The 23,782-nt window shown below is 37.4% G+C and overlaps 1 long non-coding RNA gene across 1 annotated transcript; it reads left to right on the top strand.

Annotated features, from left to right (window-relative positions):
* Positions 1–7,094: 7,094 nt before the first annotated feature.
* Positions 7,095–8,712, top strand: LOC128092186 (uncharacterized). Its single transcript, XR_008211672.1, has 3 exons — positions 7,095–7,257; positions 7,843–7,919; positions 8,376–8,712. It is a non-coding gene; the product is annotated as an uncharacterized LOC128092186 (long non-coding RNA).
* Positions 8,713–23,782: the final 15,070 nt, after the last annotated feature.

Raw genomic sequence — 23,782 nt, forward strand, 5'->3', positions numbered from 1 at the left:
ACTATTCAGTATGAGTAAAGCTGGTGATAACTGTCAAAATGGGCATTTATTCTGTGCTGGAAATGATTAGTTGTTAGAGTTACATGGCAAAAGTATGAAGTGATCAGTACTCAATTTATTATGATAGAGGCTGAGAAAAGTAGAGAAAAATTGCGATAAGCTTGATGTATTCATTTGAAGACGGTCCATAAGTTACTTGTTTCTTTACTACTGTTTGGCAAGGTTTAAGACAGTGAGTACTATATGCTGAAGAAACAAAAGGGAGAGAGGGAGGAAGGGAGGAAGAAAGGGAAAGGAAGGAAGGAAGGAAGGAAGGAAGGAAGGAAGGAAGGAAGGAAGGAAGGAAGGAAGGAAGGAAGGAAGGAAGGAAGGAAGGAAGGAAGGAAGGAAGGAAGGAAGGAAGGAAGGAAGGAAGGAAGGAAGGAAGGAAGGAAGGAAGGAAGGAAGGAAGGAAGGAAGGAAGGAAGGAAGGAAGGAAGGAAGGAAGGAAGGAAGGAAGGAAGGAAGGAAGGAAGGGAAGGGAGGGAGGGAGGGAGGGAGGGAGGGAGGGAGGGAGGGAGGGAGGGAGGGAGGGAGGGAGGGAGGGAGGGAGGGAGGGAGGGAGGGAGGGAGGGAGAGTTGACTTTTCAAAAACAAAGCATTATGATATTAAGTGGCTTCAAGCTTTAGTTTCTTCACATTATACTCTCACATCTGAGTGCAAACTTTGCCGATGGCAAAGGGAAATACAACGTGTTGACAGTTAATGTAGCTGGCCACCTGGCCATCCATTACACCCCAGATGTGAATTGTGAGCTTTTATATTCTTCCTATCTGAGGCAAATGTTTTCCGTAATGTTTTTGAACAATAGTTTTCAACTGGATAAATCTAAAGATTCTTTAGTTTGATGGACTCATCATTACAGTTTGGACTTGTGGAATAATGGAGGAAAAGAATCAAACAAAAATCATATTTTTTGCCATCTGGTTGATTGTAATTAGTGCTCTCATTTCAGTAACTGTCTGGTCCATATAGATACTCTTAAGCCTAGAAAGTTATTTTATAAACAGATTTTCTTTGCGTGCTGCTGAGTGAGTAGTTCAGCTGGGACGTAAAAATTTTTTCTCACTCTGAAGTATCTTAAGAGTCAGCAAAAATATCTGTTATCTATCTGACTGAAACAATAAACTTCTGAAGTGAAAATGGCAATTACCTTTCCTGTACTCTGAAAACACAGGTATAGCCTCCATCTTACAAAAAGAAGTTCAAAGAACAAGCCTGTGCTCAGTATAACTGAAAACAGACTTTGGCCTTGCTTCCCACACCCCAGTTTACTAAGCCATTGGCAACACTGGTGCTTATGTGCACAGTTGGATCTGCTTTACTGTGTGACCAGCATTAACAGATCTTTAGGGAAACAACCTGGTCATTGGTTTTACACCACTAAATTAGGCAATCATTCCAAGTATGGCATGCTGTTGGTTTGGTTTTTGTGTGTGTGTTTGTTTTTTTTTAATTGTTTATAGGAAATGAAACAGCTCCAGTAGGAGTGCTTAGGACACAGCAGTCTCTATGACCTGATGGTGATGGCATAATCGTAGGATGTTGTTTGGTTCCTCAGTCAGAGTGAGATTCAGCAGGAATGTGAATGTTGATGTTGTGCCTACTGTGTGAATGATCTTGTCATCAAGGAAAAGTTATTCTAGCATGGCTGCATCTCTCTCATCAGTGGCAGTCCAAGATGTCATCCTTGTGGTAATAAATGAAATATATTCCTCAGAAAGGCTTTTATGTTTATAACCAAGTATATATACACACATAAAATTTCTGAAGAGATCAAATGCAAAGGAAGGCCAGGAAAATGGAGCAGAGAAAAATTGCTACTGATCCAGAATAACATTGGTTTAGTCTACCCTCTTGATTCTCTATTCAGTACCCTTATAAACTACTTAAGGTATGGAGAGAGATGTGACTTGGATGGGAAGACAGTGAAAAAATATATTCATTTCTGATAAAATTTTATAGGATACTGTTTTTTCTTCCATCTCTTTTATATTTAGTTTACTTTAAAAAATATATGTCTTTTTCCATTAACCATTTAATACCTCTATGACCTCATTATTTCCTAAGCCTTTTTCCTAAAGCTTCTCCTCTTTCCTGTTTTGACCTTGAACTTAAAAAAAAAAATGTCATGCTCCTATGTATTTCATTTTCTAAAACCCACAGTCACAGATCTCTTCATCTAGTTCTCTTCAGAAGCTCCACTTAGCAGCAGTGTCACCTACAGGAGAGAAGGCAGTGGAGGCTGCTGTATCTCAGACAATCATTCCCCATGACTAGAGAAATGCTTTACTATATGCTGACAGTACACTTGGCATTAATTCTTAGACACTGCACAAAATTAAAATGCATTTTGTAATTTTGATGCAATATCTGGCACACCAATAGCTTGCTTCTGACTTAACTCCACACTTAAGATATGCATACCGTTTGCTGGAAGGAAAGGCTCTGTTTGTAGGCAAAGCTGAAAATTTACCACAAGACACAAGCATCATCCAACTGTCAAAAACAGTTTTTTTTTTCTTGCTGGCAATGAAGATTTTTTGCCCATTTTTTACCTTTCATGCTTAGCTATGAAGCATGTCATTAAAAAAAAAAAAAAAAAGGAAAAAGTGCACTAAGGAATAACCTCATGAGATGTAATGCTCATCTGGAATGATCTTTTTCTATTCCTCAGTTTTTTATCTTCTCAATAAAGCAGCATTTTCCCCGTTGATCACACTACTACTGAAGCATGAATTTTAGGGCTTGTAACATTAGACCATTTTTATTGATCTTCATGAGTTTGCAGTGGGGACTTCAAGGTCATTTGGTCACCAAGGTTAACTTTGCAGCAATGAAAAGCAATAAACGTTTTCAGGAGAGGTGGGTATTTATTATGAGTATTTAATTTCCCCAAACTGCAGTACTTGTTAGAAAGTATTGAAAAAATAAGTTCTTGTTTCCTTTGACATGTCCTTTCTTTAAGCATTCTTCTTAACTTGCTGCCCCCGTGACCTCCTTAGTAGCAGATACAATTCATTTCTTATGCAGACTGACAAAAAAGATGCATGGTATATGGCACTGCATATCTTTACTTCATTATTTCTTCATAGCAAAGACTTGAAACTGTAATGTGTGAGAAAGAAAAGGTGCCAACATGACATTTACTACTGCTAATATGAATGTGATTAATTCTATAACAAGAAACATCATCTTAACTCTTTATATTCTTATGTGTGTTTTTTGTTTGAACCAAATTGATAAATCAGAATATTTTGACAAAAAACATATACTTGCAGGCCTTGTTGAAGCAAACAATATCACAACCTAGTCATTTGCAGTACGTTTATTATAAGGGAAGCAAGAGACTGTCTTTTAACAATATTTACATTTGTCTTCTAAGCTGAAATCTGTTTTATATAGTTCATTTACAGTAAATTTAGCCATAGCTACACTTTATTTTTAGGAAAGCACACTGAAAGTCAGAAATAGTTGCAATGTGCTTCACCATGCCTTATTCTACAGTGTTGTGATTTACCATGTTCAGTGAAAATAGGCTTTCTCATACATAGGTGTTGCTAAAGCCTAAGTATTTGTGCCTTTTGAATTACTCAGAATGGTTGCTTTCCATTTGGAACTTCTGCACCCAAGAACTTACCTCTTCATATCTCAGTGATGCATCTTTTTCTCACTTTATGCAATCAAGATTAATGAATAACATATTTTTATTTGGTTTGATGTCTCATCGATGCCTTTTGTTTTGTGCTTTAAAAGACTTTCACTTCCCAGTTACTGGTGAACAGTATGAGTAAAATTAGATGTTTTGGTTCCACATTCTTCTACGTGCTTTTCTACTTCTTAGAGGTTTGGCTGAAACGTCAAAAATGTAGAAACTGTGAAAAATATCATAGAATGTGCTGAAGTATATACTTAAGGGGAAATGTTTTTCATTAAGTGTATGGGTTAAAAAAAAAAAAAAAAAATCATTGCAAGAAAGCGAAAGAAAAAAAAAGAAACATTTGATCTACATACATATATATATATACTGTTTCCCTCTGTATACAATGTAAATTTAAACATTTATGAAAATTGCATTTATGAAATACTCCAGAACACTCAAACATTGTGATATTTTTAAATGCAGGGTGACAAACATCATGTTCCGATGTTTGATGACCTTGTGAGTAAAATATTTTCCTTGGTTTCATTTTTTTCTCTTGCTTTATTGGATCAAATTTAAAATGTCCACAGAACGATTACTGTGGAGAAAAATCAGCTGGCTTGCTGACACCACTGTCCGGGCATAAAATATGGAAAAGGGGAGAAAAAAGAAAGTGGGTGACAAGGAATTTATGAACCAGTACTAGAGGAGGATAAACAGCATTTTGCTGAAGTCCTTACATAGGCTGTTGGTAAGCGAGCAGGGTTAGGACTGGCTGTCACAGTGTAATACTAAAGCAATACAAATAATGCTGAATGCAAGCAAATGACATACAGGTCAGGTTTTTAAATGTGAACACATGCTCCAGAGGAAACCATACAGAAATAAAAGTTGTTCCTGTTTTGTTAGTTTAGATTCTGAAAGAAGCTTTTTTGTGTAAAGATGTAACACGATCCCCACGCCTGGAGCCATGCCCTGTGGCACACAGACCTCTGTGTTTGTCCCAGGGTGCTGAAGGTAGGGAGGCTTGCAGGACTTCTTTCTCCAGGCTGGCACTGACTTTTGAGTGATATGATTTAAGTTGCACCAGAATTATAACAAAATGGGCCTTTCTTATCGGTCCGCAGAAGTTAACAGGGAAGGTGCAAGCCCTGCTGAAGGTAGATCTTGATAATCATTGCTTTAAAAAATAATAATAATAATGAAAAAAAAAAAAAAAATTAAAGAGCAGTTCTGTTTCAGTATTATAAACTCTCCTCTTTGAATACCTTCCAGAAATCTGCTGGTTTAATTTCTTAGTCCCATCTGTTTCCCTCTCACTGGCTATATTTGTTAGTATTTCCTCAAGCAGCATGTTGTACTGCCCTTACTGTGCTGGAGGAAAAGGGCATAGATTGATCATTTTACAGGACAGGGAAACGTTTATTTTGGGCGGGAGTAGAGTGTATTTCCTTGCTTCCTGCCCAGAGTTATAGAGAAAGAAAAAAAAAAACGAAAAAAAAAAAAAAAACAACTTCTTTAGAAAAAAAAAAAGAAAAAGAAAAAACTGCAGAGCTTGTTTTGGTATACCAGGGATAAAAGAGGCAGCAATGTCAGGAGGGCCATTAGACTGCTTATCTGTCTTTCTACTTTGGCACGTGAAAGCTCCCAGCTCAGCATGCCATGTGTCAAATCTATCATTTGATATGTCAGGAACCATTATTCCCTCTTTTGTCACCAGTTTTGACCAAAGGATGAAAAATTGCTGTCTTACACAGACAAAATTATTGCTGAAAAAAAGGGCAACTGTGGCACATAGGAGTAGGCCAAGGTGAAACCTGGGGAAACTCTCCTTAGATTAGGTCTGGGTTAAGAGAATATTGATCTGTGTGCTAAAAACTGTTGATCTCTCTCTGAGCAGAGGATGACAAATGGTAGCAAACAAAAAATTGAGTGTCTCCAAGGACATTTGAGCTGCTCTCTGTTTTCTGTATTTGTTTGGTTTGTGGGTTCTGCTCCAGGGATTTAAACTAAAATAAGCAAATATTAAACAGAAAGGAAACAGCCACAAAATGATACAGTGAGAAACTGCAGGAATATTACAATGAGTTAGAAATTAGGCTGGGTATTAAAACTGATAAATGTCTTAAAAATAAGAAAAAGCATGAGTTAACTGCAGAAGTTTAACATACTGTAATTTTTAGGTGTTGTTTGCAACATTTATATGGCTCTGTTATAGCAAATGAGATGTCAAATATACTTTAAATATTGTATTATTGTTTTACATTAAATTCTGGAACATATATTTCAAGCATTTTCAGCAGCACAAATCTCATGAAGTTCCATATAGGTGATTTACAATCACCTATATAGCCAATCACCATATATAGCCAACACTGGAATGGGAATTTGTTTTCTCATCTTTGAGACCCAGAGCAAGTGTGACTCTCCAAGTTTGTGTTGGCATGAACGTTGGGCTTCCTAAGGCCATCTTGTCCGAACAATGCTGGTGATTCAGAGTCTCTTCAGTGTATGCTCCTCCCCCTATTCCTGCAGACAGCTGCCAGGAATCATGCACCTCCCCTGGCCTTTCTGCATTTGGCAGTGATGATTTGTCATCCAACACTTTCAAATTTTCTGCTCCTTCCCACTGGAGGTCACTGCCGCAGAAGAGTTGTGGACAGCTAATCCAAGTGTTCCCTACAGCCACACCAGTACAGGTAAGTAGGAGCAAGTGGGAGTACATATGGTTGACATGTATCATATTGAACCTCTCAGAGAGCAGAAATGATCAAAAAGACACATGGAGTTCTTGGATGGACATTGCAAAATGAAGAGAAAATACCAAGGAAATACTGTGTTCCCACTTCAACTGAACTTGTCTGGCTGTAGTAGAAATGACCTAGATGATCATCTGAAAAGTTAGCTCTGCTGAAGAAAATCATAGAATCATAGAATTGCTCAGGTTGGAAAAGAGCTTAAAGATCATCAAGTCCAATCACAACCTAACCATACTATCCTAACTCTTTCAACCCTCCACTAAATCATGTCCCTGAGCACCACATCCAAAAGGTATTTGAAAAACGTCCAAACAGCCAGGGATGGTGACTCAACCACCTCCCTGGGGAGCCAATTCCAGTGCTTAACAACCCATTCAGTAAAGAAGTTTTTCCTGATATTCAACCTAAACTTTCTCTGGTGCAACTTGAAGCCATTTCCCCTTGTCGTGTCACCAGTGAGAAGAGACCAACCCCATTCCCGCTGTAAGCACCTTTCAGATATTGGAAGAGAGCAATAGGGTCTCCACTCCTTTTCCCCAGACTAAACAGCCCCAGTTCCTTCAGTCACTCAAATCAATTTATCAAAACCAGAAGTGAACTATTTCACAGTTGATTCAGTTTTGAGAAAGATGCAGCTGATTCCTTGATGATATCCTGCCAGCTTACCTCCTTCCTTCTCTGGCAGCTTGCATCTGAGCTGATGGAAAGTCACAATGGCTTTCCAGCTCCAAACAGAACCAGTTTCATTGACACTGTAGCATCTCACCTGATGAGCTAGCAGAGACCAGAAATTCATTTCAAGGATGCAAACTAAAGTGAGCACTGATGTTATAGAAAATGTTGCATAGTTTTTAATGCTAAGTTTAGTATCCTACCATGGAAAAGTGTTTTAATCCCACAAATCTTTCATAACCAATACTAGATTTGACCATTTTGAAACTGAGCAGAGAAGTTTTGGCACTCTTTGCGATTGGCCAAAAAATAGAGGCATATAAACACTGAAAATTTTACATCATTGTGAGCTGATACTCAGTCATGTCTTGCTTGAACTTGGTAGAAATTCTTTAAATATCTCAAACATATTTTCAATGAAAAAAGTATTTCATTTGAAACAGATAATTTGCCCATACTGTTCAGCTGTGGGTTCCTTCTCTCTTAGTTTTCCAAGAGAATTAAAATATGGTGAAAAATATGTTTTGCTGTTTAAAAAAAATCAAGTCAGAATCAGAAGAGAAAGAAAAAAGAAAAAAGAAAAAAGAAAAAAGAAAATAAAAAAAAAACCCACACATAAATGTTTGTTTAATTTGTTTTTCCAGATAAAAAAATAATTTCTAGTCATTTGGTTTCCATATTTGATGATGGAGGTGGAAATCAAGTTAGATTTTTTTTTTTCCCATCAGGGTTGGGTTTGTGACCAGCCAGTTGTACTTTCTCTTCTTTGTACTGTATCCAGTGAAGTCAAATCCAGGTGGACAAGGTGGGCAGAAAGCAACTCTAAGCACATTTCTTTTGAAATATTTAGATTCTCTAGAGTTACAATATGTAAGCCATAGAAAGCTCTTTGCTGGCAGTAGGTCTAAGGATCTGTTCAGTGGACAATCTACTTCCCTGGGAGGGAAAAGTACCAACTCACTGCACAAGTTACTCGTATATTCTTATGGATATATCCTTGCATTTGGTTCTTTGTTTTCTGAATTTTTTTGAAAGCTCTGATATTGGTTGGATAATGTCACAAAAATGTAGAATATTTACTCTTTCAACTTGCCATAAACCCATAAGTTAGTTGGCAAGTTCACAATGATGGACAACAGAGCAAAGCCAGTGAAACAGGTCATTACTCTCAAAACAAACTGTCCTTCCTTCTGCTCCCAGCCCACTTTCTTTAGTTCTCCAGCACTCATCATGATTTTTGCTGGTTTCGCTTTCTCTACAGTCATCAGTCTGAATTGATCTACCAAGGACTTGTACCTGTGCCAGAGCCATTGGAAGAAACCTGACAGGAAGGTAGAGTCAGGTTCAAAGCATAGCTGGAAAAAGAGATGGGGAAATGCCAGAGAAGAACTGATAAGCTCAGATCACGCCACGCAGAAGAAGAAGAAGGTGCTGTGGACTCTCATTTCAACATTGATCTGACATAACATAATTACTGTCAAAGTAGTCATAGTATTTTGTCTCCATGGTGACAAAAAGTCCTCCTTGTTTACATGGAAGTGGACACAGCAGTGCAATTACTCATTTAAGATTAGGGATTAATAGGAAGGAAGGGAAGAAGGAAGAAAGGAAGGGAGGGAGGGAGGGAAGGAGGGAGGGAGAAAGATTCCCGTACTTGTTTTCTCCATTGTCTCCACAATGCATTATGCAACTTGTCTTCATATTCCAAGTTCTGCTCACACATCAGAGCAGGGAAACAGGAAAAAAGAGCTAAAAACTTACATCACCTTTCATGTTTGGGTAGCTGCTACACAGGTTACCTCTGAGTACCTTTTGTTAATCACTGACGTATATCATCACAACTATGAAAAGTATCCCAGTGTATCCCAGATTCTAACTGGAGGATATAGGAGGCAAGTAATTACGCTTGTTGGCCACTGGTTTCAGAGTATAGAATATTTTCTACTTTGGAATTCCTCCCGTTTCTCTGGTTTCCTCTCTGGACTGATGGAACAAAATCTTGCCAAGTTCATTAGAACTTCTTAGAGTTTCATGTCTTCAATCCTTACTATGGAATGTTGCTGTGGTCCTTCATTGCTGCGGTCCTACCCTCAAAAGGGCAGAGGATGATAGTTGCTGTTTCATATAAACGCATACGAAGAGGAAAACATTTGTTTGTTAAAAATGCTGGAAGTAGTGTCCTCAGATTTGATGCTTCCCCACTGTCAGTGTGCATCTCACAAATGGAGCATTCCTGGCTCTAAATGATGTATTGTGGTGATGCATGAAGAGCTGATAACAGACAGTGAATGAGCATGGGCTGAAGTGATGTGTATGCTTAGAAATTATACAGCTGCACACTTTCCAAAAATGAGCTCCAAAGAGTACCCAGATAAGACCTCAACATATGTTAGAAATTGAGTCTTGAAGTCAAATTTTCTGTCAGGGCTTCTGAAATGTAGCATGTAAATGGAATATATTGCTAGATATTAAAATGGATAAATGTGATTAGGTGCTTTTATTATTTCTACTGTTTTAACAAATGAAAAGAGATACTCCAATGTCATAATATCCTTACACGTGAGCATGGTAATTTCATTCTTTTTTCTCCTTAGATTTCTATCAGTGGTGTCAGTTTTAAATTGCCATGTCTTTCTACTGACAGTATCCTATGAGTGGCATGTGTTTATTTGTGAGATAAGCCAGCTCTAGATCGCAAATTCCTAAATATTAAGATTCTGAAAACACTTATTAGACCAGCATGTCAGTTTTCCTGGTAGCACAGGACTGTTCTCTTCAGCTTCTTGGAGTTCTTCCATCAATATGGTATCTGAGTGTCTTCTAGAAGTGCTAAACTGACAGCTGTCAAGTATGATTCACGATCTCTTCAGTCTTCTGAAGGAAAATATTTTGTGTGCATTAAAAAAAAAAAAAAAGAACACAGAATCGTAAGGAAGAAGATAATACAGCTATATAAAAGGTAATATAACGTTTTCTAGGCAAGGTAACCGCACATCAGTAACCACATTGCTGCTGTAGCATTGCTCCTGATGTTTATGTGGTAGTTGCATCTTTAAGCAAGTGCATTATGAACATAGGAGTTCAATACAAGTTGTCCGTATCTCACAGTTTGCTGTTTGAACACTAAGACATGCACTTATATACATATTTCCTAATGTTATGTACTATTTTATCTCAGAACTGTTCATCACATGCTACAGTTTTTATCTGTAAAGCTTTTCATTGAGCAAAGATAACTATTTTCAGCAGAAGTATATATATTCTTCAGAAACTTAAATTTTCATTAGCTTATGAGCTCATATATATAAAAGAAAGCCCAGGAAGTATTTCTAGCATGCCATCATGTCTAAATTAGCAACATTAAACCCAAGCACAACTAACACATTATCTTTGACATTGCTTCATTGTTTTCAGACATTCCCTCAAAATCCCTTTCCTTATTATATTATACCATAATCTCCATATTCTTAAGATAACTTAGATATTATAATTTCCACGAGAGCAAAAAAAAAAATTGCTTTAAGCAATTATTTATGTGATAATTATTATTATTCATGATAAAGCTATTTATTTCCTATTCAAATATTAACCAGATTAAGAAAAACGATATCATAAAAAGGACTATTGCAGCTTATGGCCCTTAAACTCCAAGGACATAAGTTATCCATTCAGGATTATATGCTTCCCTTCTGCTTTAGGCAAAAGTTTATAAAGAAAGTACTGCACTTCAGTCAATTATCTCATTTTTTCATTTGTTCTCACATACTCTGGAGTTTTCCCTGTATGCAGAGGGACAGAAAATGGCTGAACTTTACAAATGATTCCTCCTTTTATTGGTCTCCCTCAGCTTTTATGTATATGCATTTGTTCATACACTGTTCTGCTTTAATCTTATAATACTTGTTTGTATTTATTGTTACATGAAATTTAGCTTGATACAGCAAATAATCAAATGATTATCAGACATGATATATAAAATATTTCTTTAAAATCTTGCAAGTAAGCGTGGAATTTATTAGCATAAAAATGTATGGGAATAAACTGTTTATCTCTTTGTGTCTGGATATTTGCAAGATATAAAAAATAATCTAACATGACCTTATAAATCAGTTGATCTAATTTGGCATCGCAGTAATTCATATGTATCAACATTCCTGTACCCAAATGCATTAGAATATCTGTTCTCCTTGAGCAGAAGACTGAATTTCCTGGGACTGTGATATTTGGCATGAGGAAACTATGGGAGCCTTAGAATAATTCTTATGGTAGAACTGTTGTCAATGAAATTGTCAATGGCTTAAAATAATCTTTTGAACTGGATACATCTCAGTTGTTGTTAACTTTCTAACCTCTCCTATGAAGAAAGTTTGAGGAATCTGGGCTTTTTCAGTCTGGAGAAGAGAAGGCTTCAGGGAGACCTCATTGTGGCCTTGTTGTACTTGAGGAGGGCTTTTAAGCAGTGGAAGGTCTGACTTTTGACATGGTCTGATAGTCATAAGAGGGAGAGATTTTAAAATAAAAGAGAGCATATTTAGATTAGATAATAGGAGGAATTTTTTTTACTTAGAGATTGTTAAGGTCCTGGAACAGATTGTCCAGAGAAGCTGGTGGCGCTCAAGACCAAGTTGGATGGGGCCCTGGGCAGCCTGAGCTGGTGGGGTGCAGCCCTGTCCATGGCAGGTGTTGGGGCTGGGTTGGCTGTGAGATCCTTTCCAACCCAAACCAGTCTGTGATTCTAACAACTGGGTATCTGGTCCAAACATGCTATCTAAACTTCTCTTTTATTCTGTGAGAAACAAAAAAAAAAGAGAGAAGCAAAGGATCTATTTTAGTCATAACTATTCTAGGGTGAGTTGCCACGCCGATTACTTCTCTGCAGTGATTTCAGGGGAGACCTGGGGGCATAGACCAGACTCCTGACTTTTAGGGAGTTTAAACAAAGATTTGTTTTGAAACAAGTTCTGCTTTCATTTCCATGTATATGAATATGAGTATATACGTAAGTGTTACATTGCCTCTACTCCAACTCAGTAACACGTGTGCCAGATTAGTTCTGGTTGCCACAACCCCCCTCCTCCCCCCCCAGTGTCTGTTTCTTACAGTGGCTGATCAGGATGGACATGGCACTGCCAGTACAATGATGTGGCATAGATATTCCATCTCCCAGAATGGGCAGTGCAAATCTAACCTAATGCCCCCAGAAAAGGCTAGTCGCTTCAGTGAAGCATGGAGTTTTTTACTTAATCCTATGTAAACAAAAGGAAAATCTGACCTGGTTCAATTTCCAACTCCTTGGTGTCAACAACTAGTTTTTTTAAATGTAATGTTTTCTCACCTAAATGCTAAGCTGTGCCTTTGAAACAATCAACTGAGTAATTCACTTCCTCATCCTCCTCTTTTCTTGTCACTTGAGAAGCACCCAATTCCATGAGGAGATGGGTTAGTCTTCACAATCCTGAACACATCTCCTCAGGTAAGTCATTTTTTACAGTGCTCATGAAGCTTGAGTTATTTTTAAAGAATCTCGATTCCATTTTTGTGGCAGATCTGTGAGCAGTAGATTATTCATGCCCAGAAGCCATATAACGCCTTCATATCACAAGCTTTCTTTCTTGTCTGTTCATACCTGGACCAAGGTATGTGGCTTCCTCTAGATTTTATAATCTTCTTATCTCATCAACTCTGTTACCCTAAATGCAGAGATTCTATGAGTATTAGTGTTTCACTGCTTACAGGTATCCTGCAACATAAGGCGTACTGCACAAAGATTTCTACCAGCCTAGGCAGGCTTGCTAAGCATAAATCAATTTGGGTTTCACAGAAGACCTCAGTCCATCATGTTTTCTGTTCAACAGATACTTTCGTTCTCACCCTGTAAGTCCCAGTACTTTCACTAGCTTTGCTGTCTTTGCTTATGCTTGCACCGAGGTTCATCTTGCCTGATTTAGGTGCCAAAATTAAGCAGTTTAAGCTGGCTAATTTAGCTAGGAATAAATTACTACCTAAGATAGCTATTTTAGGATAGAATGAATTGCCTTCTGGAAGTGCTTATCTGTATCCATTAATTATAGAGGCAGGCTAGATGACTAGCTTAAAACAAACACTTAACTTTAAGATGGTTAAAGGTAAGAGAAATGAGTCCTGCTCTTGTGCAGGAATAAATGAATTTAGACAATAGAAAACCAGAGATGTTCCACTTATGGCAGAGCATTTTCCCTCTCCCACTCTGTCTAGGAAACTCAGACAGCCACGGAAACATCCCAGCAATCTCATTTTTTATTGGTAAAAGCATAATTATGATCTTTTCTAAAAGAGCAGCAAAATGATCTGCTAAAGAAAGATTCACTCACCTACCAGTAAAATACTTTTGCTTGTTTAGTATTGTTACTGGGATTTCTGGGGAGGACTTTAAAAATTTAGTTTTTCACTCTTAAAGTGTTGCCTTACAGCCACCACAGAAATCAATCTGAGTTCCATTTTTGACCTGAGCTTCATCATAACTGCTTTTATGAAATTAGGACAGTTATTCACATCTTTCCATCAATGAAATCATTGGAAGATTAGGGGGGGGGGGGGGGGGAGGAGGAAAGTCTCATGAATCAGGTAGGAAGTGTGTGATTCTTGGAAAAAATGTTGTACAGACTAAGCAGGCTTTTGGAGTGCAAATTATGGTAGTATTTTATTAAGGGGTTTTTGATGTGTTCTTTCTGATTTCCTATTTGTTAAGCAGTCTATTCTGTCAAAGTTTTCTCAGTCCGCAATGTTATTTCAACAAGATCATGCTTTGTATGGTATATTTTGTACATTCTGTTACTCTGTGGTGTACATTGCTTCAAAAATGATATCTGCTAAGAAAAATTAAGACAACATTCAGTTTATTTACATACAGTAGAATAATACCTATCTAAGTCTAAGCACTGTACTTTATATGTTTATACTTGTTGTAAGAGAATAAAATTACCGTTTAATGATAATTTTGGGCAGAGGGGCATTTCAAAAACTTAAAAGTTCAGAGGTATACCTTTGTATGCTTGTCATTTTGTCACAACTATTATAGCACAATTCCATCACTAGCAAGGGGAAATTCATACAAGTAACTATCCAGAAAACCTCTCCCAGTCTAGATATTAATACAAATTAAATTTACTTATTTCTGGTTTTGACAAAACATTTTAAATTTGACATCTTATTTGTGTTTGGTTGTCTGTTTCCCTGGTTGCTGACATGGGATCATATTTAGAAAAAGACTTCTGCCTCACATTTTAAAGATCCAAGTGAGATTTTCTGTGGTTTATGTAAGATGAGTAAATCTTGAGATCTTTGATGTGAGACATTAAAGGGAGCTGGTTTTGAGAAGGTGTGACCTCATAAATTTATATTATTTCAAAAAGCTAAGCTCATAATTTTATAATGGGAATTTCTCTATCAAAGAAAAAAAAAATCAATATATTCAGTTATGACTTATATTTCAAACACTATGCATCATGACCAACTTTCCTTTTTTTCTTAGATTTTTTTGGTTTGTTGGGGTTTTTGTTTGTTTGTTTGTTTGTTGAGTCTGATACTATGAGTTGTGCACTGATTATGAAAATAGTTGGCAAATTTCTTCAGGAGATTCTAGGGAAGTGCTCAGAGAGACTGTGGATGCCTTGTCCCTGGAGGCATTCAAGGCAAGGCTGGATGTGGCTCTGGGCAGCCTGGTTTAGTGTTTGGCAATCCTGCTCACAACTGGGATATTAAAACTAAATGATTTTTGAGGTCCATTTCAAGCCAGACCATTCTATGACTCTATGAACTGAGGACAGAGCAAAAGGGTAGGCTGAGGATTTTAGGAACAGAATGAATCCAGGAGGGAACAGAAGCTGATAGTAAAAATGGAGCTTGAGCTCTTGGAAACCATCAGTCATTAAGAGACAGTGTTGTGTATGTATAATTTGCAATGCAATCAAATATCCATAATATTAAGCATGGCAATACCTAGCTGTTTTATCCTTGAAAGAGAAACAGAACTTTCCCTATTCACTTCAGATGAAATTGCTTATAGTGTTATCCAAGAATGATCAAGAAACCTTTAATTTTTATTACGTAGAAAGACTTCCAAAATCCTCTTCATTCCCGTCAGAAATGTGTCAAGCCTATGAGTTGTGGTTAGGACAATAGATATACCATGATCTAATGGACTTGATGTGCTGATCTAAGGACAAATATGAACTGATTCTTCCTCTAAAAGGTAGCACAATACCTGACTTTATTCATTCATCCTTACACTCTCAGTTGCAGTTTGTGTGGGAAAGGATAAGGATCTACCATTGAGATGGAAATCTTGCTGCTGGGAAATCTTATCCATTCAGCTCGAGAGTGCTTCTGTGGATCCAAGACTTTCACAGTGTGAGAACATCAAGTGTTCAAGTGTGAGGACATCATGAGCTAAGTATCTTGTTGGATAAGGAAATAAACTCAGTACACCTGAAGGAACACTGAGAGTAAGGGAAGGAGAAATTATTTCTGATAAGACCAGATGTGCTGAGCCTTGCTTTTCATTTTGCATTAAGTACTCAAGAAGGTTGATAGCTGAGCAGGTGCTATACAAAGGCCAAACCAAAACACTAAGCTTTTCCAGTGGCACAAGCCTCCAGCAAGTTCTTTCAGCAACAGCAGGATTTGTCTCCTGACCTTCAAAGCAGGACCTGGCTCCAGAAGAAACAAAATTCTTGTGAATATCTCTATCATTTTGCCAGCTGCTGTCAGCACTTAATCTGTCTCTTAAAACTGAAAAATTACAATTGCGCCTGATGTTCCATCCTTTCAGGTCAGCTCTCACTCAGGATGACAATGTGCTTTTCTTGGCTTAGATTGTCTTCTGTGTCCATTTGTTCACTGCAGAAGCTCATTTCATTTAAACTGCTATGAAGTGTCCATTCCTGCAATCGACTCCCCTGCACACAATTCCTGTTCAAAAGAATGGGAAGTCTGGGTGAATTAATGGCAGTGCAGATTTCTGGCTCCAACAGATTGGAAACAACTAATTGTTAAAAATAAGAACTACTATACAATTCTTCCTGAAATTGTATTAGAGGGACTTTTAGAGAGCATTGCAATATCACTACTTACCTACCCACTAACCTACTGTCCTCCATTAAGGGCAACTCCCACTTTGCAAAGTTTAGAAACTAAATACTAATAGATAATGAATTGCCAGCTGTGACTAGGCTTCCTAAATGTCTAGTTCTAGCAGAACTCATGAGAAAATTTTCACTACTTTATATGAAAGCCATGTACACAGCACAGATAAATGATTGCTTCTACATCCATTTGTCTGGTGACATTCAGCTTTGCATCAATTAAAAGCCTCCTTTCCTTCCTGCCTAACACATGATGTGAGGTTAGAAGAAATTATTTGTTTAAAATATGAAATGAAATCCTTTTCTGGCACAGTCACAATCTGAAAGATGTTCACTACCTACGAGAAAGGCTTTTCATGCCCATGACCCTTGCACTACTGAGAGAGCCTTTCCTAAGAATAAAGTTATAGCAATTTCTGCTTCTCAATTTCTACTAAAGGAGGTATTTTAATGCCTGACTGTATACAAAACAGGTTTCTCTGCTCTGGCTTACCTTTGACGACAGTAGGATTCATTAGCAAAGTTTGAACAAATCTTGATGGCATGTCCTGAAGCCTATGGATTAGTCACATCTACTTATGATCTGTGATTATGTCTGGCTAATTTAACACATCCATATATGTTTGTTTCAGAGACCAATGCATGCGTAATTATTGTGTGGACACAGGACCATGCTTTCTCTGCCATAACAGTCTGCACAACACAGTGTTAAAAAAAGAATGAATGAAGCTGAGATGCCATTGAAAATTGAAATACATTGTTCTTGGGGAATTATTGAGGTAGGCTGGGAATGATGGGGGATATCAAATTTTTAATTTGTTTCTTGTTTGATCTTCAACAGAATCATTTCAGATGTCTGGAAACAAACAAAACAGGGGAAAAAAAATCCAGTATTATTTTTAGTGTACTTTTTTCTTTTCTCTTTTACTTTTTAAGCTGCCTTCCCCGTTCAACATAAATATGTTAAACTCTCTGAAATTATTCAGATATAGATATTCATCTCTAGGTCCTACAATATGTGAACACCTCTGAGTAAGCACTTATTAAAAGTGCTTACCGAAGAATTGGTTATTTTCACTAAGACTACGTGCACTATTCATTATCACATATTTATATTGTGGCATTTATTAAACAGGGCAGATTCTTTGTTAAGAAAGAGTAAAGACTGCAGCATCTTTGTCCTGTATAATTACATTGACACATTAATCTAATCAGATATTTCTTCTTAATACAGTTTATATGAGTTTTCCATTAAAAATCTTTGAAACCATCTTTAGACCAGTATTTTTCTTCCCTCTGTAACCTTCTGATCAGACCATGTGAACTAAAAGGAAAGAGTTCCCTTTTAAGCTTTATTAGAACTTGCTTTCCATCCAAGGCATACATTATTCAGGTAAAGTAAAAACTGCCTGAACTAAACCAGCATATTTATGTTAAAAGTGACAACATTTAGATTCATGTAGTGTGGTTTAAAAATAAAACAGCAGACAATAGGCCTGAATAATTGCACACAATACACCGAAGTACCAAAGCATTCCTGAAGGTTTTATAGCACTTTACAGTAGTTTTGCTGTGGATTATTTCTAGCCGTTGCTGGTCCAGTCTGGCTTCCTCTGAATTCAGTGGAAACACTTGAATTTACACAGGAATGGTTTCTGGAACAGACTTTCTCATGTAGACAATACAGTTAGGAACCATTCCTTCTCAGGCCTTGAGTCATGGTCGTATGTCACTTCAACACTCCAAGATGTTACTTCCTCTCAGAACCTGAGCTGTGAGAGCTGATCCAGTTGAGATTAGAGCTTGAGATTAGTCTGCAAAACCCATATGTTGGGTGAGGAAGTGTCTTTTACATGTGGAACTGGTAGATTGTCTGAGCATTTAATGCATGAATTAAACAGGTTGGAGTAAACCAAGTTTGAACACAGCTTGGCTGAGAGTGGGAATACTGGGATGGAAGATAATGTTGTTTATTGTTCACAGCATACATTTACAAATGTGACACAAGGATCAATGACAAAACTTTTGAGAACACAGTATGTTTTGCTCACTTCCTTGAGGACAGTATGACTGAGTTATTTCTCTAGCATTCAATAACTTTCAAGAGGAGTCTTATGAAAGATCAGAAACATGGTTTAGTCGTGCTCTCTTAAAAATATTATATTCCTCTCATCAGCTTGTCTTTTTATTTTCTATTTGGCAAACATACTTTTTTATCACCCACATTTTACAATGAATTAAAATTAATCTCGTTATTTTTAATAGTGATTTCAATTTACTGCGTACAGTTTTTAATGTCAAAGTCACTTTGTCAGTGCATTAATATACCAGACTCCAGGAAAGCTCTTGAAGAATGTTTGTTACTCATTTGAATTGAAAAAGCTGGAATAAAACAGTTTAGCATAGTTTGATGCATCCTACAAAAATCTGCTATTTGTCTATATAGCAAAATGTGGATTTTTTGAAGAGTGTTTGCTACTTGTGGCTAGTGGGAATCCCTGAGAAGCCATCTGCATGGTAAGTATTTTACTCCTGGTAGAAGAGATTAAAGAGACAGAGCATGGTGGAAATGCTATGGAATTTTACTCTTATTTGCTTAGCCAAGCTTCTACTGAAAAAAAAAAAAAAAAAATTGAAATAGTCTGACCCCGTGGTGGCTCACCAACAAGGTGATCTTTAGTATTAGTTCTGAATTTCCAATTTCTGATCTTCACAAATATTGAGATATTCAGTATTAACCCAGCTTCACGCTCTGGATATGTAGATACTTCTGAAAATGAGAAAAGATAAAAGGCTATCTTTCTCTGACAGGGAGAGGAAACCAGAGGACATTTTGATATTTGTTTTCCAGCATGAGATTCAGCCAGAAAGCCTGGATTTGCTCCATTCCATATATACTTTTCCCTAGCTATCTCCTGCTGAGAAAGTCAGAAAATACTGGCAAAGGCTTTATTTTGACCCCAGGTGGCCTTGTCATGCTCTTGTAAAACAGCCAAAATTGTATCTACAAAGATTTTAAATTCAGAAACCTGTAATTTTGGTAGATAGTGCCTACTTCCTATCAAAACCTGAGGAGAATCCGTTGCACTAGCCCCATAGATTGCAGGACCTTTCTCACTCCCCAGTGTTCCAAGCCCCTACACAGTTGTAGCTATGATGGTAAGCTCTGCAGGCAAGCTGTTCTTGCTGCTGTCAAATTCTACCCTTCCGCAAGGAGAAAAACAGGGAAAAAAAGCAAAAGGGTTGCAGACAACTTCTAAAAGAAGTAGTATACTGGAAAATGGAGGAAAGTGGTTTTGAGCCAAGACAAGTATGCACATTTGCAGACAACTCCTCGAACTGAGATCAAACCAGCGGTCTGGTGGCAACCTTCATCACTTCATTATCCAGCACTGTCAAGAGATAAAGACTCTAAAACAAAAACAGTTAACAGCAGAGGGAAGCAGAAATGGTAGAAGGAAAACGTGATAAATACTGTTCAGCCAACCTTGTTTGGTGAAGATCGTGGTTAACACACACGCATTGCATGCATTTGGCAACAGATAAGCCGTATTCATCAAGGGGCTGCCAAATATGGCTCTAACTGGAGCTACAGAAAGTACTGAGAGTTTAGCTTCAGGCATTGCTATACATGTGAGGTGGATTTTGTATGAAAACCCAGAGGGGCAATTATTTACCTTTGTTTCACAGTATTTTTACCCTTTCTGATATCTGCATTACTCTCTGTTTAACTGAAGAAAAAGGGAAGCGTCTTTCATGAGGCATACTTTTTGCTCTGTATGCTTTCACGTTCCCATGTGTGAAGACATATTATCTGTTTAGTAATCCTGACTGTAACACCTGCTGCCACCCATACAGTATCAAGGGGACTAACAATACTAAATTGCTCTCTGTTCATTGTTGTGGTTGTTAGGTATATTCACATGTCTAATTATTGAGTTAAAAATGCAGATTTTTTCAGAAGAAAGATAGCTTGTTCCATGCAAATGCTAGTGATTTAGCAATTCTGCCTATGAATGTGTAGTATTAAGGCTAGCTCTGAGACACTGACAATTAAGCACGTATCTTCATTTGTCTTCTGTAAATCTTTTTTAAGTTTTAACTACAAAGAGAAGATTTGGTGTCAATGCATATCACATGCAAATGCTGTTTTTCTCCCTTTTCACTTTTGAGAGAGCATAATAAGAAAGCACTTGAAAGGACCAATAAAGAAAAGTCTAGTGTAACACATAGATGTGTTGCAGCTTGAGAGTCACGATTCCAGGGAAATTCAGCAATACCAAGGCAAAAGCATTAGGATAGATAGCTACAGCCAACTAATATCCTGACAAATGACATAGGTACACACCTTTTCTAAGCCTCCATTTAGCAATAGCACAGCTCTCTCCACCGAGGAGTGGAAAGACATAGCAAATTATAAAGACTATGACTTTCTAATTTTGAGACTGAGATCCACCACGTTGCTGAGTCGAAGGTATTCTTAACTGTTCCAACACCAGGAGCCCAACATGACAGATTGGCACCTTATTTGCCATTCTGAGTTTTGAACATCATATGTGGTCATTTCAGAATTACTCGGACTGATTTAATCCCCTAGTAAAATACCTGGATGTCAAATAAAGGCTGTCAAACCATAGGCATACAATTGGGATCTCTGTCAGTTAGTGACCCCTGTTACCAAGTCATAAGGATCCAATAAGAGCCTGTGAAGTCAATAGCAAGGGTAAATTAATAGCCTTAGATCCTATTCTGGTTAAAAGAGCTCAGTTCCAGCCTGATTAAATATGCAACGCCACAACAGCCAGTATGATGACACAGATTGTAAATCAGAGTAGATAGTCTGTACAAGGCCAATCCTTTTCATGTTCTTATTCCTGTTTTCTGACTCCTGCCTATTTTAGAATTTATCATATTACAAAAAAAGAAAGAAAAAAAAAGGAAGGAAGGAAGGAAGGAGGGAAGGAAGGAAGGAAGGAAGGAAGGAAGGAAGGAAGGAAGGAAGGAAGGAAGGAAGGAAGGAAGGAAGGAAGGAAGGAAGGAAGGAAGGAAGGAAGGAAGGAAGGAAGGAAGGAAGGAAGGAAGGAAGGAAGGAAGGAAGGAAGGAAGGAAGGAAGGAAGGAAATAAAAAAGTATTTTATTATATACTTATTTTTAATAGCATATAGAATAGCAATGACATTGCTATGGATAATACTTATTACATTTTAGATTATAACAGACTTATTCAGCTGCCATCAGCATTATATCCCACAGATCCAAACCTGATTTTCTTGGGGACATCTTTTTGCCTTCATCTTTACAGTTGTGACAGGGGTCTCTGTAGTGCTTATGCTTGAGAACTCCCAATCTTTTAAAGTGGAATTCTTTGCATTATTGTTTCCTGTGTCTTTTCTTCCTAGCATAGTATCAGTCGGATGATGAAGATTTGGCTTGAAAGTGATGTTAGCTCAGAAAAAAAATCCTTAATATGAGATACTAGAGAGACTTACAGACATCTGAGTGAAATTTTCCACAAAAGATTATGTATCACTGTCCAATTTTTTTTTTCCGGAAATTTTGAAATTCTTTTAAATTTAACATTTTTTTTAATGTCACCTCAGAGGAGATGAATGTGATCCATGTATCCTTCTTTCTTCTACTATTCTCTTATTCATCATCATGACAATAACAATTTCTCTTTCATACTAGTTTAGAGAAAAAAACAGTTTGATTCACATTTGCGTGGGTGAATGGAAAGACAAGTGAGAGATGAGTTTTGCACTGGGCCATGAGTTCTGAGATCTGTATTTGCTGCTTCTTTTTGTCATCAGGAAAAACCTGAAGATTTGATGTGACTTCTGTGAATCCTGTGTGTCCTCTACTCTCTGTGCCCTCCCTCTCTCCAGCAGTTTCATGGTTCCAGTGCAATAGAGATATCATGACAGGTCACAGACATGTGGAGGGAGGTAATCTTGTAGGCAGAGAGGCAGAGATCTCATATCACACAGAGAGGTTTAAATATCAAGATGGAGACCCTGAAGTGGATAAACGTGGCAATTTGCTTTGCTAAGCAGACGTTCTGTTGTATTTTCACCCATGTGGAGCCTTTTCAGGGCATACGGCTTAATTTCTAGGTCTGAGTTGCAGTAATGCAGCCTGGAGGTCACTAATGCAGGGATAACTGTATGGTATGATTACTGCACAGATTGCCACATAGCTACAACTCCAAGGGAAAGGAGTGAGCAACATGGCTATTTGAACATACAGTAGCATCAAGGGATCAGAAGAGACCTGAAAGCTAAAGACAAGCTTTATGTGAGTTGTTTTTTTTTTTTTTTTCCCAAACACGCCAACTTGAAGGAGCAGCTTATTTAAAAAAAGATTAAAAAGTTAAACTATTTTATCTATTTCTATTCCAGGGAGAAGCGACAGGGACTATCAAAGATATGAAAAAAAGCATCTGAATTCATTTTTTACTGTTTTGTTTTGTTTTGTTTTGTTTTTTAATATGTTGGAATTTTGTGTGCAACATATTTTTGCTTCTCTCCTCTCACAGATGCATAGTCTCATTTTAATTGTGTAGGTCTTAGATAAAACCAGTACTGAGGAAAAATTGTTTTCTGCTTGTTTTCCAATGGAAAATGTTATTCCCCAGACATAAATGTTAGTGGGAAGTTGGTTATAATACTGAAGATATCTCTTAAGGATATTTGTGGCCTTCATCATGATTGGACTGCATTACAGAATTGATAATGTCCTTCCATAATTTGCTTTCATGAAGTTAGCAAATTGTAAGATTTAGACAAGCTATTCTTCTGAAGGCAAGTAGGAGGATGGCAATAATCTTCCACACAATTTAGTGTCTTGTGGCTGTTTGCTACTTTGGAGGTGCAGAGAAGAAAGAGATGTACTAATTGACTGGAAGAATGCAGAGATGATACACATAACTTGTAGAGACCCACTCAGAGCAGCTGGAAGTCTGGATCAGGATGTTTTGATTCATTACACCAGGCCTTCGTCAGCTGACTTAACCTTTTTTTTTAAATCAGCTGATTAAGATTCAAGATAATGAGTTGAAACTTTCCAATAATAATTCCCTTCAGAACTGGAGGCAGAATGTTAACTTTCAGGCACATGCATGCACACACACAAGAAAGCAAAAGAAGCATAGTCTTCCTAGATTCATTCATTAGTGGGGGGGGGGGGAAAAAATTAAATGAGTTTTACATATATGGAAGTAATAAAAATCAACCACAAACTAGATGCCAGAGAAGATTGTCATATTTCTAGCAGAACAGGAGAGGAGACAAGACAGGAAAAGAAGCAAGAGCAAAATTCAAAAAGAGGAGGAATTACTGCAAGTGGATCAACTTAGGTCCTAGGGAAACAAATTCCATGTATTTGGGGCTTATTCATAAATCAACAGAGATTCTTCAGAATGCTTTTGATCTGTGCCTCACGCCTCCCTCTTCCCCAAAGCAAAAGTATATAAACTTAAAACCAAAGAAGTTTTCTGCAACAAATTCTCTTACTTTTTTTTTTTTTTTTTTTTTTTTTTTTTTTTTTT

Source organism: Tympanuchus pallidicinctus, unplaced genomic scaffold (genome assembly GCF_026119805.1).
Source record: "Tympanuchus pallidicinctus isolate F22 unplaced genomic scaffold, pur_lepc_1.0 scaffold6, whole genome shotgun sequence".
Taxonomy (NCBI): Eukaryota; Metazoa; Chordata; class Aves; order Galliformes; family Phasianidae; genus Tympanuchus; species Tympanuchus pallidicinctus.